Here is a 14,587-nt window from a genome sequence, read left to right on the forward strand (position 1 = left end):
GGAATGTTGTCAAACGGCTGTTGAATTGCCGCTATTAGTTTTACAGTATGAAATAAGGTAACAATCTATCCTGTAACAGCATGGCACAAAGGCAGTGAGTAATTTTTACTTTTACCACCGGAGAGCAGATCACCCACCTATTATACAATTTGCCAGACTTTCATGTCCCAAATGAATTACGAGGAGAGAAAATCGATCGAGTTCAGTAACGCTTCACGTTACATTACCGGGTGATGAAGCAGAATATTACATCCAATGCTTGTTCGCGCTCTAAGGATTTGATGGGAATTAACCAGATTGCAGGCAATTCTGTGCCTTTTATGACTGGAAGTGGAACAGAATGGTTTTCTTAAATAAATATTAAAACAATAATTGCTCTAAGTAAATGTAATCCACAGCAACAACTTAAAGAACAGCAATTTTCGTTCGTGGGCCATTGACAATATTATCTCATTTCAACGATGCAGTCTGCATCTGCTTTACACATCAAGTGTTTTTTTGTTGTTCTCTTCGGGTTTCAACAAGACAATATAACATTTTGGAGCAAAGATGCAATTCAGCAGTCCAAAGCTCGTTGCTAAAATAACGAATATTTCCACAGCGACCGTGTATTTTCCGGGTGTGCTCACATAAGCGGGGATAAAAGTTACCCACACTGCAAAAAAGATGAGCATGCTGAATGTTATAAATTTAGCTTCATTGAACTTGTCCGGTAATGCCCGGGCCAAGAAAGCTAAAATTAAACACACACAAGCTAACAGCCCGATGTAACCGAACATACAGCAGAAAGCAGCTGTGGAACCCACATCAAAATCAAGGATAATCTTTGCACTTTGATACTTGGTGTTTTTATTTGGGAGTGGGGGAGAGCTCACCAACCAGACAACGCATTTAAGAGTCAACCACATTGCTGTGCATCTGGGGTCACTTTTAGGCCAGACCATGTAAGGACGGCAGATTTCCTCCCCAAAAGGACATTAGTGAACCAGATGGGTTTTTTTACGACAATCGGCAATTGTTTCGTGGTCATCATCAGACCTTTGATTCCAGATTGTTATTGGTTTCTAATTTCGCCGTTGCTATGATGGGATTCGAACCTGGGTTCCCAGAACATTAGCCTGGGTCTCTGGAATACTAGTCCTGTCCTACGAAGGGGGCTTGATGAGTTGCTGCAGTGCATATTTTAGAGTGTACACACTGTGCAGCTGTGGTGGAGGGAGTGAATGGCTAAGTGGATTAGTAGGGTTCAAATAAAGCAGGCTGTACTGTCCTGGATGGTATCACTGTTTTTGAGTGTTGTTGGAGCTGAACCCATACATGCAAGTGGAGAGTATTCTATCACACTCCCGCTTTTGCGTTGAAGATCGTGGAAGGGTGTTGGGGTAGTTAGGAGACGAGTTGTTCACCATAGAATTCCGTGCCTCTGACCTGCTCTCAGAGGATTGAGAACATCTTAAGGGATTAAGATAGAAAGTGAAATATGATAAGCAAACATTATGTAAAATTGCTATGTTTAACATCTATGGATTTTTGTTACATAATGGAGAAATCTGACAGCCCAAAAATATTAAATTAGCCTTTCAGAGCTAGAGATGTTGTTCAGAAGCAATTATAGCTTGGTGCGGCCTTAGGAACATATTTACACCTCTTTCAGCAAGGTGTCAAAATGTTCCTGAATATAAGAAATTGCAATAAACTACATAAAGTTGTGTTTCTGGCACTGCATCACTAAAGATGTATATTGTTTCTCTGTTTTCTGCTTATCACCCAGTATTACGCACCTTTGTGTTATCTTGACTCCCTTCTCTCTCCCCTTGTCCAGTCCCTTCCCACCTACATCCGTGATTCCTCTGACACCTTACGTCACATCAACAATTTCCAGTTCCCTGGCCCCAACCGCTTCCTCTTCACCATGGATGTCCAATCCCTCTACACCTCCATCCCCCACCAGGATGGTCTGAGGGCCCTTAGCTTCTTCCTTGAACAGATGGTAGCCCATCCACCACTACTCTCCTCCGTCTGGCTGAACTTGTTCTCACACTGAACAATTTCTCCTTTAACTCCTCTCACTTCCTCCAAATAAAAGGTGTGGCTATGGGTACCCGCATGGGCCCCATCTATGCCTGTCTTTTTATGGGGTATGTGGAACATTCCTTGTTCCAGTCCTACTCCGGCCCCCTCCCACAACTCTTTCTCCGGTACATCGATGATTACTTCGGTGCTGCTTCATGCTCTCGTCGGGACCTGGAAAAATTTATTAATTTTGCTTCCAATCTCCACCCCTCCATCATCTTCACATGGTCCATCTCTGACCCTTCCCTTCCCTTCCTTGACCTCTCTGTCTCAATTTCTGATGATAGACTGTCCACCAATATCCATTACAAGCCTACCGATTCCCACAGCTACCTCGACTACAGCTCCTCACACCCCGCTTCCTGTAAAGACTCCATCCCATTCTCTCAGTTCCTTCGCCTCCGTCGCATCTGTTCTGATGACGCTACCTTCAAAAACAGCTCCTCTGACATGTCCTCCTTCTTCCTTAACCGAGGTTTTCCATCCACGGTCGTTGACAGGGCCCTCAACCGTGTCCGGCCCATCTCCCGCGCATCCTCCCTCACGCCTTCTCCTCCTTCCCAGAAACATGATAGGGTCCCCCTTGTCCTCACTTATCACCCCACCAGCCTCCGCATTCAAAGGATCATCCTCCGCCATTTCCGCCAACTCCAGCATGATGCCACCACCAAACACATCTTCCCTTCACCCCCCCTTGACGGCATTCCGTAGGGATCGTTCCCTCCGGGACACCATTGGTCCACTCCTCCATCACCCCCTACTCCTCAACCCCCACTTATGGCACCTCCCCATGCCCACGCAGAAGATGCAACACCTGCCCCTTCACTTCCTCTCTCCTCACCGTCCAAGGGCCCAAACACTCCTTTCAAGTGAAGCAGCATTTCACTTGCATTTCCCCTAACTTAGTCTACTGCATTCGTTGCTCCCAATGCGGTCTCCTCTACATTGGAGAGACCAAACGCAAACTGGGCGACCGTTTTGCGGAACACCTGCGGTCTGTCCGCAAGAAAGACCCAAACCTCTCTGTCGCTTGCCATTTTAACACTCCACCCTGTTCTCTTGTCAACATGTCTGTCCTTGGCTTGCTGCATTGTTCCAGTGAAGCCCAACGCAAACTGGAGGAACAGCACCTCATCTTCCGACTAGGCACTTTACAGCCCTTTGGGCTGAATATTGAATTCAACAACTTTAGATCTTAAACTCCCCCTCCCCCCATCCCCACCCCGTTTTTTTTTCCCCCCCACCCGCTTTTTTTTCAATAATTTACATAGATTCTTCTTTCCCCACCTATTTCCATTATTTTTAAATCTAAAACTAAAACCTTTAGTCTTTCCACCCCACCCCCACTAGAGCTGTACTTTGAATATCCTGTCTTCCATTCTTAATTAGCACTTTTCTCAGACAAAGACCACCACCTTCAACACCTCTTTGACCCTTTTGTCTGTGACATCTTTTGATTATCTGCTCACACCACACCCTCAATGTGTCTCTTCCCCCCCCCCCCCCCCCCCCCCCCCACCTTAAACCAATTTATATTTCTCCCTTGTTGAAACTATGCTGCAGTTCTGCCGAAGGGCCATGAGGGCTCGAAACGTTAACTGATTTCTTCTCCGCCGATGCTGCCAGACTTGCTGAGTTTTTCCAGGTAATTCTGTTTTTGTTTTGGATTTCCAGCATCCGCAGTAGCTTTTAGCTTTTTGTTTTTATAAATATGTTGGCCTTTTTGAACCGCTTTTCTTGTCCCTGCAAGGCAACTTTTGCTGCGCACTGAGATTGGTGCCTGCGGGGAAAAAAGAACAAATCTACCAGTAAACAGAAACAAAAAAAAAAATGATCGATTGTCATTAACACAATTGGTTGACGAATGCTTTCCATGAAAGGAAACCTTGTCCAGCCTGATGTTTAGGTGCATTCAGTCGTATCTCAAGGTGGTTTACACTTAAATAACCTCTGAACTAGCCCAGCAAGTCATTCAATTGCAAGTCATTAAACTGTCACCGGCGGTTGAAAAAGAAGGCCCACCACTACCTCCTCAAGGCAGCAAGTAAGGAACAATAAATCCAAAACAAAAACAAAAATACCTGGAAAAACTCAGCAGGTCTGACAGCATCTGCGGAGAGGAACACAGTCAACGTTTCGAGTCCGTATGATTCTTCAGCAGAATTAAGGAAAAATAGAAGAGAGGTGAAATATAAGCTGATTTAAGGGGGGGCGTGGAGGGGGAGGGGGGGACAGGTAGAGTTGGATAGAGGGCCAGTGATAGATTGAGATTGCCAAAAGATGTCATAGACAAAAGGACAAACTTCCTTAGTTCTGTTGAAGAGCCATACGGACTCGAAGCGTTAACTGTGTTCCTCTCCACAGATGCTGTCAGATCTGCTGAGTTTTTCTAGGTATTTTTATTTTTGTTTTTGTTTTGGATTTCCAGAATCCGCAATTTTTTGCTTTTATTAAAACAATAAGTCCAAGCCTTGCCAGCGATGCCCAAGTTGGAGTTTTTTTGTTAAAGAAGGGCTTCTTATTTTAAACAAGCTAGATATAAAAGTCCGAGGCTAAATTCAAAGGACGTAATACATAGAGATAAAAAGAGACCCTTACTATGTTGCTCCCTCGATGCCAAACGATTCGATTTTTGTCCATATGGAGTTCCTTTCCAGGCGGCAATGCTGCGTTGTAATAACCAATTTGAACAAACTGAACATTCCCATCTGCGTCCTCCTGCCAGTTTATCAGGTCATACGAAGCGACGGGATCGCCATTCTTATCAAAGCTTACTTCTTCGCCAGAATTACTAATAAATTTCACCTTTTTGTAGTGCGAAAGCTTTAAGAGATGATGGAATAGCATTAATAACATTTACAAAAGCTCACAAATGAACAAGAGTAGGCCTTTCGACCCACAGAACAGGTTCCACCATTCAATTAGATCATGGGTGCCCTATAGAAATCTCAACATTTGTAGTAGCTTTATTTACTGGCAACATCCGTGATTCAGTGTAAACCTTCAGAAAAAAAAACATTTCAGAACTGGAAATTTTTCCTTTCAACCTCCCAATGTATTTTCACTATTCAGTCTTTCATTCATCTTAGACACAGAAGCTGTTTCATTACTGAATGAAATTACTGTCCTACCTGCCAAGGCACAATATTTGACTTTTCGCCATAGGTTTTGTTGGCAAATGGACCTTTTCCATTTTCGCACAATTGCAGATTATGAAGGGCATGGGCCACAGCATATACAGCTTTGTGAACATTATAGGAGCCCCGTAGCTCCGACACATCTGTGTATGTGGTCTCAGTTATCTCTAAGCTCTCTGAACCTGTGCACGGTTTGGAAAGAGATTGTGATAAATTTTCTAGCACTGTTTGATTTGAGATTTGCACACTGCAGCCAAACACCTCCCGCCAGAGTTCTTCCACAAACGGGTTGTGGTTCTGTGGAAGGATGTAGTTTCACTAGAAACTCTCTCAGTCCTGGTATTTCCACTCTCCTGATTCCAAATCCAATTGTTCCAGACAATATTTTCAGAGTTTCTGCTGTCCATAGTTGGGCTGATGTGATCCAGGCTTCACTCGCTATCTGCTGGATGTCAGTAATATTTTGCAGGATGAGTTCTTTTGTCAAAGCAGCGGTAAACCTCTCTGCACAATATAGTATGATCACCTTAGCAGATGATTTTTTAATTGTCTCCACTACTTGCACCAATCTTTCAGCAGTGCGAACAGGTGAGATGAATTCAATAAAAGCAACACAGGTTTCAAACTTAGCAATCTCTTCAATAAATGCCACAATTCTAAATCGGCCATAATCATTGTCTTGTGTGACGACTCCAACCCAAGTCCACTTAAGATGCTGCACAAGCCTGGCTAATGCTTTAATTTGAACTGCATCGCTGGGAATGGTTCGGAAAAGGGTTGGAAACTCGCGCTTGTCACTTAGGCAGGTGCAGGAAGAAAAGTAACTGATCTGTAAAAGGAATCAACCATAAACATGCATGTTAGAAAAAAAAACTCTAAATTGCCAGTTATAAATGTTCAGTGTATTAGGTACCCTCATGGATTTTCAATTCATTGACGATATATGCCTGTGTAGGGTAAATCTACCATTGTTGTTTGAGTCCTGTTGATTCCTATTTTCATTAATGTGTGTTGACTCCCTCATGGTAAAGGTTCTGCTTGGAACAAACCTTTTTCTCTTCTACACTGTTGCGATTATTGATCTCTACGTTTAGTATATTTACAAAGCTTCAATAATTTCCCAGGCATGCCTCTTTGGTAGTAATACCTTTGCTCGCTATGCGTATTGAAGTGGCTAATACTCCGGTAAAGAATTTCTTGTTTGGATTTTCCAGCAAAACCGCATTCGGGATGTGAAATTCAACTGAAGTCGGAGATGGAGGGATTTGCTTTAGCTATGATTTTACAACTGATCTTACTTCCAATCTACACAAGTGATGGCGCAGTGCATTATGTGTGCTTCAAATTGGCTACAACAGTTTTGTACCACTGCCGAGGACGAAATACATACCCACCAAACACCGCAAAAATACTGCACGGGTACATTTGCCATGTGGCTTCGCGTAGCCGCCCAGGAAAATTTGCAATCTATGTTCTAAGAACTTAGCCTTCCGCTTGACAGAAATGTACAATAGCAGAGAGGTGCATGAGCGCAGTTAAGATTTATTTTCTACACCCAACAGGAGAATTCTTAGCCCTTCACCAAATTGATTGTCATCTTACCATGCTAATGCTGAATGGAGCCACCACTCTTGAAACTGCGACAGATTGTGATGACCCTCCATCTCCAACAATAATTGGTACGGATGGTAACCCAGCGCATTCGTAATTGGAAACGGTTTCATCCTGCTCATTAAGTAATTTGAAGGCTCCTTTAAGCCCCTGAGAAGGTGTGCCACAACTGTCGAGGATCTTTTAGCCTAGCGTTATGTTCGGAAGCAACTCTTCATTCCTGTTTATTTCTTCTATGGAAAAGACCATCGTTTGGGCTAAGCGAAGCCCCATTTGGCTAAAACTATCACAAATGCAAAGGATTAGTTTTCAATTTCTGGTGTTACTGGCTAGGAACATTTCAATTACTCTTGAAGAACGCCCTACAAATTTCCACATCTATGCTATTTCATTAATTATTTCATTAATTTCATTGGCCTAGAGTCATAGAATTATAATATTTACATCATGATGCTAATCCTATAACTGAAGCTGTCCAAGTCAATCACACCAATATAAAGGAAAGAAGATCAGTGAAATAACACATGGTTCTTCGAGTCTGTCCCACGCTGACACACTGTAACTTAAATTCACCATTCCATCTCTCTTTCGCTTCGAAGAAGAATCATAAGGACTCGAAACGTTAACTTTGTTTCTCTCTTCACAGATGTTGTCAGACCTGCCGAGTTGTTCCAGCAATTTCTGTTTATATTTCTTTCAACTTGGACTGAATATGTTTTTTTTCATCGTTTTAAGGATCGATGGATTTACAGGTCATTTCAAAGTAAAGGAGAAGACAAGCCCAGCTGCCAAGCCTGTACACGTCATTGAGTGTTGTTACGACCACAGCCGATGCTATTTGCCGAGCAAGACAGATCCCGGAAGGAAACCTGTCTAACTGATCATAACCATTTTTTTTTGTATTTTGTAAACGAGAGAAAGGACTATGGATTCCAGAAGCACATAACCCCAGTAACACTTTTAGGGCTTTAAAACTGAAAGGTTTATTAACAAGAAGAAAACAAACTTAAGTACAGAAGATTAAAGTTTCACAGTTAAAACAGTCTTACAAAAATCCCCCCAAAAAACTTACATGGTCAAAACACACAAGTAAGTTACTTCGCAACAGCTCCTTAAAGATTTTTTATCATAAAAGTCCAGTAATAATATCCAAGGTAAAAATTGCTGTCACTTTAGTAAGGGTATACCACACGACTTCTCCCTCTCTTCAACTCTACTGTGAAAATCCAAAAGAAAGATTCAGAAACAAAACTGTTCTCTGAAAACAAAGGCTTCTCTGCCTTGAAAACTCTATGGTTGCTTCAAATTCACAACTTTTGTACCTTCTCCCAGCACAGATCTGGTCTCAGGATATTTCCCCCACACAGCCACCACAAATCAAGTAGACATCTTTGCTTAAATATATATTTTTCCCTTCCATCTTAGCTTTGATTGACCTAAGCATCTTTGAATTCAACGTTTCCAGAGTATTAAAAAATTTCATATTTTCCTATTGCCTGCATTTTCGGGTCAAATATGATTTAATAAAACATTCCCCTGTTTACTTAAGAAACAAGTGTAAGATGTAAACGTCCCTTGTCACTTCTAAACTCCTCTTTGAAATGCAACAGCTGAAAAGTCAAGTCCCTACTTATCTCATAATGCAATTTTTACCCAATATATTTACTTGTAAATCCAACCTCACCAACCTCTCATTACAAACGTAGTCTAGCAGCTATGACATTTAGGACCCTGCCAGCTCGGTCGGTAGTGGTGATAATGAGCCACTCTTGGTGATCGGCATTGAAGTCCCTCGCCCAGAGTACATTCGGCGCCCTTGCCACCCTCAGTGCTTCCTCCAATTGGGGTTCAATGTGGAATATTGATTCACCGGCTCAGGGGTCAATGTTGAGGACTTCCAGGGCAACTCCCTCCCGACAGTATACCACTGTGCGGCTACCTCTGCTGGATCTGTCCTGTCGGTGGGGCAGGACATACCCGGGGATGGTGATTGTGTTATCTGGAGCATTATCTGCGATGCTGTTCCATGTCACTCAGTAGACATCTAGAGAGTTCCATGTTGTAATAACCACATTATGCTCGCATCGCAGTTGTTAGTCAAACAAAGCAAAGCACTTAACAATAGCTTCTTGATGGTTATAACATCACTTAAGCAAAGGAATAAGCATGTTCCAGTTGGGCCTAGATTAGAAAAGCATTGTTAATAATTTCACCATTAACTCATTTAGGAAGGAGTAAACTTCCAGGAAGGATGGGCAGGAAGGTAGAGTTGAGGCCATGAACAGATCAGCCATAATTTTATCAAATGGCAAAACAAGAGGCTCGAGGGGCCACATGGCTTCTGCTTCTCCTAATACGTATCACAGAACCACAGAATCACAGAATTATAACGGCATAGAAGGAGGCCATTCGGCCCAACGTGTCTGCATCGGCTCTCCAAATGAGTATTATGACCTAGTGCCATTGTCCTGCCTTTTCCCCATACCCCTGCATATTGTTTCAATTCAAATAATCATCTATTTATTCCTTCGATTGAACCTGCCTCCACCATACATCCAGGCAGTGCATTCCAGACCTGAACCACTTGTTGTAAGAAAACAAAATTTTCACATCTCATTTGCTGCTTTTGCAAATCATTTTCAATCTGTGCCCTTTCGTTCCCGATCCTTTAACGAACGGGAACTGCTTCTCCCTGCCTACTCTGTCCAGCCCTTCATGATTTTGAACAGTTCTATCGCATCTCCTCTAAGCCTTCTTCTTCCCAAGGAGAACAGTCCCAAACTTTCCAATCTATCCTCATAGCTAAAGTTTCTTATCCCTGGAAACATTCTTGTAAACCTCTTTGGCACTGTCTCTAATGTTTTCACATCCTTCCTATAGTGTGGCGCCCAGAATTATACACAATACTCCAGCTGAGGCCCAATGCGTGTCTTATATAAATTCAGCATAACCTCCTTGCTCTTGTACTCTATGCCCCTATTAATAGAGCCAAGGATACTCCTGAGTATGTTTTATTAACTGCTCTCTCCATCTGTCCTGCCACCTTCAATGATCTATGTGCATATACACCCAGGTCTTTCTGCTCCTGCACCCCCTTCAAAATTTCACCCCTTATTTTATATTGCCTGTCCATGTTCTTCTTACCAAAATGCATCATCTCACACTTCTCCGCATTGAACTTCATCTGCCTAATCCACCAATTTGTCTATACCCTCTTGAATTTCCACACCATCCTCCTCACAGTTCAGAACACTCCCAAGTTTCGTATCATCCACAAACTTTGAAATTGTCCCCGGCGCACCAAGATCTAGATCATGAATATATATAAGGAAAAGCAAGGGCCCCATACCAACCCCTGGGGAACACCACTACAAACCTTCCTCCAGCCCGAAAAATGTCCATTGGCCATTACTCTCTGCTTCCTATTTTTCAGGCAATTTTGTATTCACATTGCTACTGTCCCTTTTATCCATGAGCTATAACTTTCCTCACAAGTCAGTTGTGTGGCACTGTATCAAATGCTTTTTGATAGTCCATGTAGAACACATCAACAGCAATACCCTCATTGGCCTTTTCTGTTACCTCTTCAGAAAAACTCCAGCCAGTAAGTTAAAAACGATTTCCCCATTAGAAATCGGTGCTGGCTCTTCCTTATCAACCCATATTTTTCTATGTGACTACTACTTCTGTCCTGAACAATTGCTTCTAGAATCTTGCCAACCACTGAAGTTAAACTGACTGGTTTGTAATTGCTGGGCTTATCTTTACAACCTTTTTTGAACATGGGTGTAATGTTTGCAATTCTCCAGTCGTCTGGCACCACCTCCTTGCTAAAGACGGATGCAAAGTATTCATTTAGTACCTCAGCCATGGCCCCATCGTCCGTGTGTAAATTCCCTTTTAGGTCTTTAATGAACCCTACTCCTCATTTTTCTATTCACATGCCTATAGATGACTTTGGCATTCCCCTTTATGTTGGCTGCCAGTCTTTTCTCATAATCCCTCTTCGCTTCTCTAATATGCTTTTTTACCTCCCCTCTGAACCTTCTCTATGTTCGTATTTTCTTATGTAAAGAGAATTGAGAGTTCATATGCATTAACTACTGTCACAGGCGAACAGAATGAGAACGGAAGAAAGTGACCTGGAAAGCCTTGGAGATAGTTCTTGTGTTCCTAAAAATAATCATATTGGACTCGAAACGTTAACTCTGTTTCTCTACCCACAGATGCTTCGAGACCTGATGAGATTTTCCTCCATCTTCTGGTTTCATTTCAGATCTCCAGCATCAGCAGCTTTTTACTTTTATTTAAGCCTTGGAGATAGCTGCCTATGACCATTCGATTATTTTCAATCTACAATGCTCTCATCAAATATTAAGTTATCGCTAACAATAAGCTGTCAACGTCTTCTTAATGTTGCAACTTAAACGTTCATTTTAACACTTCAGACTTTAGCTTTATTCTAGTCAAGCTACGAGTAGCCCGTCATTCATGTTCTATGTTTCCTCTCCACTTCGCAACAAAGTATAATTCTTCTTTTGTCTATCCAATTTCTTTTCAAATACATGACAAGATTATCTTTGCAGTTTACGCAATTCACAGCTCTTTCTAACACTTTTAGAACCGTTTCTCCTTTATTTGCTGATTCGTGAATGTAGGCATCATATTTCACTTTTCCATTCTTCGATTCAGTTTCAACTGCACTCTGAGAGAAAGTAAAATCGCAAACGCGACTTTAAGTAACCGAGAGAAACAATTCATTTGAGCCAGTAGTCAGTGAAAGAGAAGTCGAGATCTAAGCCTTCAAAATGCTGACAAACGCCTAGATAATATAAACGCACCCAAACTATTGAACAATGAGTGTGGACAAATTGGACAAGAAATACATACACAGGTTCAACACAAATTTTTATAAGTGGGATGGAAAATTGGTGAACATTAAAAATAAAAAACACATACACACTTCACTCCAGGCCTCAGTGCTGTTCGGAATGAAATCCCGGGTCTTTGAGCCAGTGATGATTAAATAACAGCGTTATATTTCCAAGTCAGGATGGTATGTAACTTGGAAGGAAAATTGCAGGTGGAGGTGTTCCCACTTGCCTGGTGCCATTTCCCTTCCCGGGAGGAGAGGTCATGGTGCTGTCGAAGGAGCCTTGGTGAGTTGCTGCAGTGCATCTTGTAGATGGTACACACTGCTGCTACTGTGAAACATGTGGAGTTGGAGGTGCAGATGGCTAGTGGAGGCAGTGAATGCTTAAGGTGGTGGATGGGGTGCCAATTGAGTGGTCTGCTTTGTCCTGGATGGCGTCCAGCTTCTTGAGTGTCATTGAAGCTGCACTCATCCAGACAAGTACAGAGCATTCGATCACACTCATGGTTTCTGCTTTGTAGATGGGGGGAAGGAATTGGAGATTCAGGAGGTGAGTTACGCTCCATAGAATTCGCAGCCTCTGACTTGCTCTTGAAGCAACAGTATTTATATGTCCTGTCCAGTTCAGTTTCCGGTATATGGTAACCCCCAGGATATTGATAGTGGGGAGTTCAGCGATGGTAATGCCGTTCAATGTCAAGAGGATATGATTAGATTCTCTCTTGTTGGGGGTGCTCATCACCTGACACTTGTGCAGCGTGAATGCCATTTGCCACTTATCAGTCCAAGCCTGAATATTGCCCTGGTCAACCTGCATAAGGACATGGAATGTTTCTGTGTCTGAGGAGCCGTGAATGGTACTAAACATTGTGCAATCATAAGTGAACATCCACATTTCTGACCTTATGAGGAAGGGAAGACCGTTGATGAAGGAGCTGAAGATGGTTGGGCTCAGGATGCTACTGTGAGGGCCTCCTGCTGCGATGTCCCAGGACTGAGGTGATTAACTTCCAACAACCACAACCACCTTCCTTTATGCTAGGCACAACTCCAACCAGTGAAGCGCTTGCCACCTGATTCCCATTGAATTCAATCTTGCTAGGGTTCCTTCTTGCCCTGGGGGAGAATTTCCTCCCCGTTGCGGGGTTCAGTGGAAGCGGGCACAGGCGTGCAGCCTGTGATTGGCTGGGCGTCGCCACTTTGCGAGGGCAGGCAAAGTAAGGCCCGCCCAGCGTGACGCACACCCGGAAGCGCTGTGTACACCTGGTGTGGGCACGGGGAGGAGGGAGAGTCAGGGCATTCGCTCATGGAGCTGCCTCAGGGAAATTAGTGTGATTCTTCAAAATTTTAATAAATAATTTTTTTAAGGCGTCTCCTCTCATGTGACATGTCAATTAACTTTAATTTTAAAATGTATTTCATTTATAAACCCTTCATGAAACCTTGTCCCGCCCGTGGACGAGGCTCCATAATAAATGCGAAGGCTGCCTGGGCTCGTCGCCTGCCCAGCAACCTCAAGGTTGGACGAGCAGCTCAATTAATTACTTTAAATAGTTTTTAAATGGCCTTAATAGGCCTTTGGCAGTTCGGTGAGCGTGCAGCCGACTCCGCTGCACGCCCGCCGAACTGAGGATCAGAATGACGCGCAGTGATGTCGGGACGCACGCCCGAAGTCACCACGCATCATATCACGCGTCTGAGAGCGGGTCCCCGCCCCCCGCCCCCGCTCTCCAAGCCGAAGACCCTGCCCTTGGTGTCAAGCGCAGGCACTCTGGCCTCACCTCTTGAGTTCAGGTATTTTCTCCATGTTTGAATAATGGCAATAATGAGATCAAGCGGTTGAGTGGCCCTGGTGGAAACCAAACTGAGGGTCAGTGAGCAGGTTATTTCTCAGTAAGTGCCACTTGATAGCACTGTCGCTGACATCACTGTAAACTGATGAGGCAGTTATTGGCTGGGTTGGATTTGTCCTGCTTTTTGTGGACAGGACATAGCTGAGCAATTTTCCACTTTGCTAAGTAGATGGCAGTGTTGTAGCTGCATTGCAACAGCTTGCCTAGCGGTTGTTATTTGTCCTTTTCAACCCGTGGGCTCTAACGTTGCTCATAAGTCTGTTGTGTGGCACTTCATCAAATAACTTTTGGAAGTCCATGTACACCAAACCAGCCGCATGACCCTTATCTACCTTCTGTGCACATCATCTGGAAATATAGTTAGATACAGCTTTCTTTTATATAAATCCATGCAGGTCTTCTTTAAATCACTTTCATTTGACCAAACATATGACAATATTGTCCCGGACTACCGTTTCTACTGATTTTCCCACTATCGAGGTTAGTTGACTCACTTGATGTTGCTGGGCTTATCCTTGCACCTTTTTTTGAATAAGAGTGTACATTTGCGATTCTCCAGTCCTCTGCCTCCATGCCTGTATCTAGGGATGATAGGAAGATTATAGCCGGTTTCCCCAAATTTACACCTTTATCCCCCTCAGTAGCTCTTCCAGTCCTGGTGCCGAATCAATTTTAAATACAACCAGCCTAAGTGGTACACATCTTTATCAATTTTAACTCAGCAAGAATCTCAACTCCCCCCTCTTTTACGACGACTTGTGCAGCCTTTTCTTCCTCGCTAAGGACAGGTAAAGTATTCATTTCGTACCTCGGCTCAGCCCCACCTCCTTGACTAAATCCCCTTATATGTCCCGAATAGGGCAGACACCTCCTTTTGACACCCATTTACTATTTACATGCACAGATCAGATTCTTGGATTCCCTTTCATATCAGCTTTCAGTCTCTTCTCACACTCTCTTTTTTACTCCTCATATTTGTTCCTTCACTTCGCTCTGACCCCTACACATTGAACCTGATTGCACTTGCATTGTCCACTTGA

At 43.2% G+C, this 14,587-nt stretch overlaps 1 pseudogene; it reads right to left on the bottom strand.

Annotated features, from left to right (window-relative positions):
- Positions 1-479: 479 nt before the first annotated feature.
- On the bottom strand, positions 480-7,070 carry LOC144694122 (extracellular calcium-sensing receptor-like; annotated as a pseudogene).
- Positions 7,071-14,587: the final 7,517 nt, after the last annotated feature.

The sequence above is a fragment of the Cetorhinus maximus genome, chromosome 19 (assembly GCF_964194155.1).
Source record: "Cetorhinus maximus chromosome 19, sCetMax3.hap1.1, whole genome shotgun sequence".
Taxonomy (NCBI): domain Eukaryota; kingdom Metazoa; phylum Chordata; class Chondrichthyes; order Lamniformes; family Cetorhinidae; genus Cetorhinus; species Cetorhinus maximus.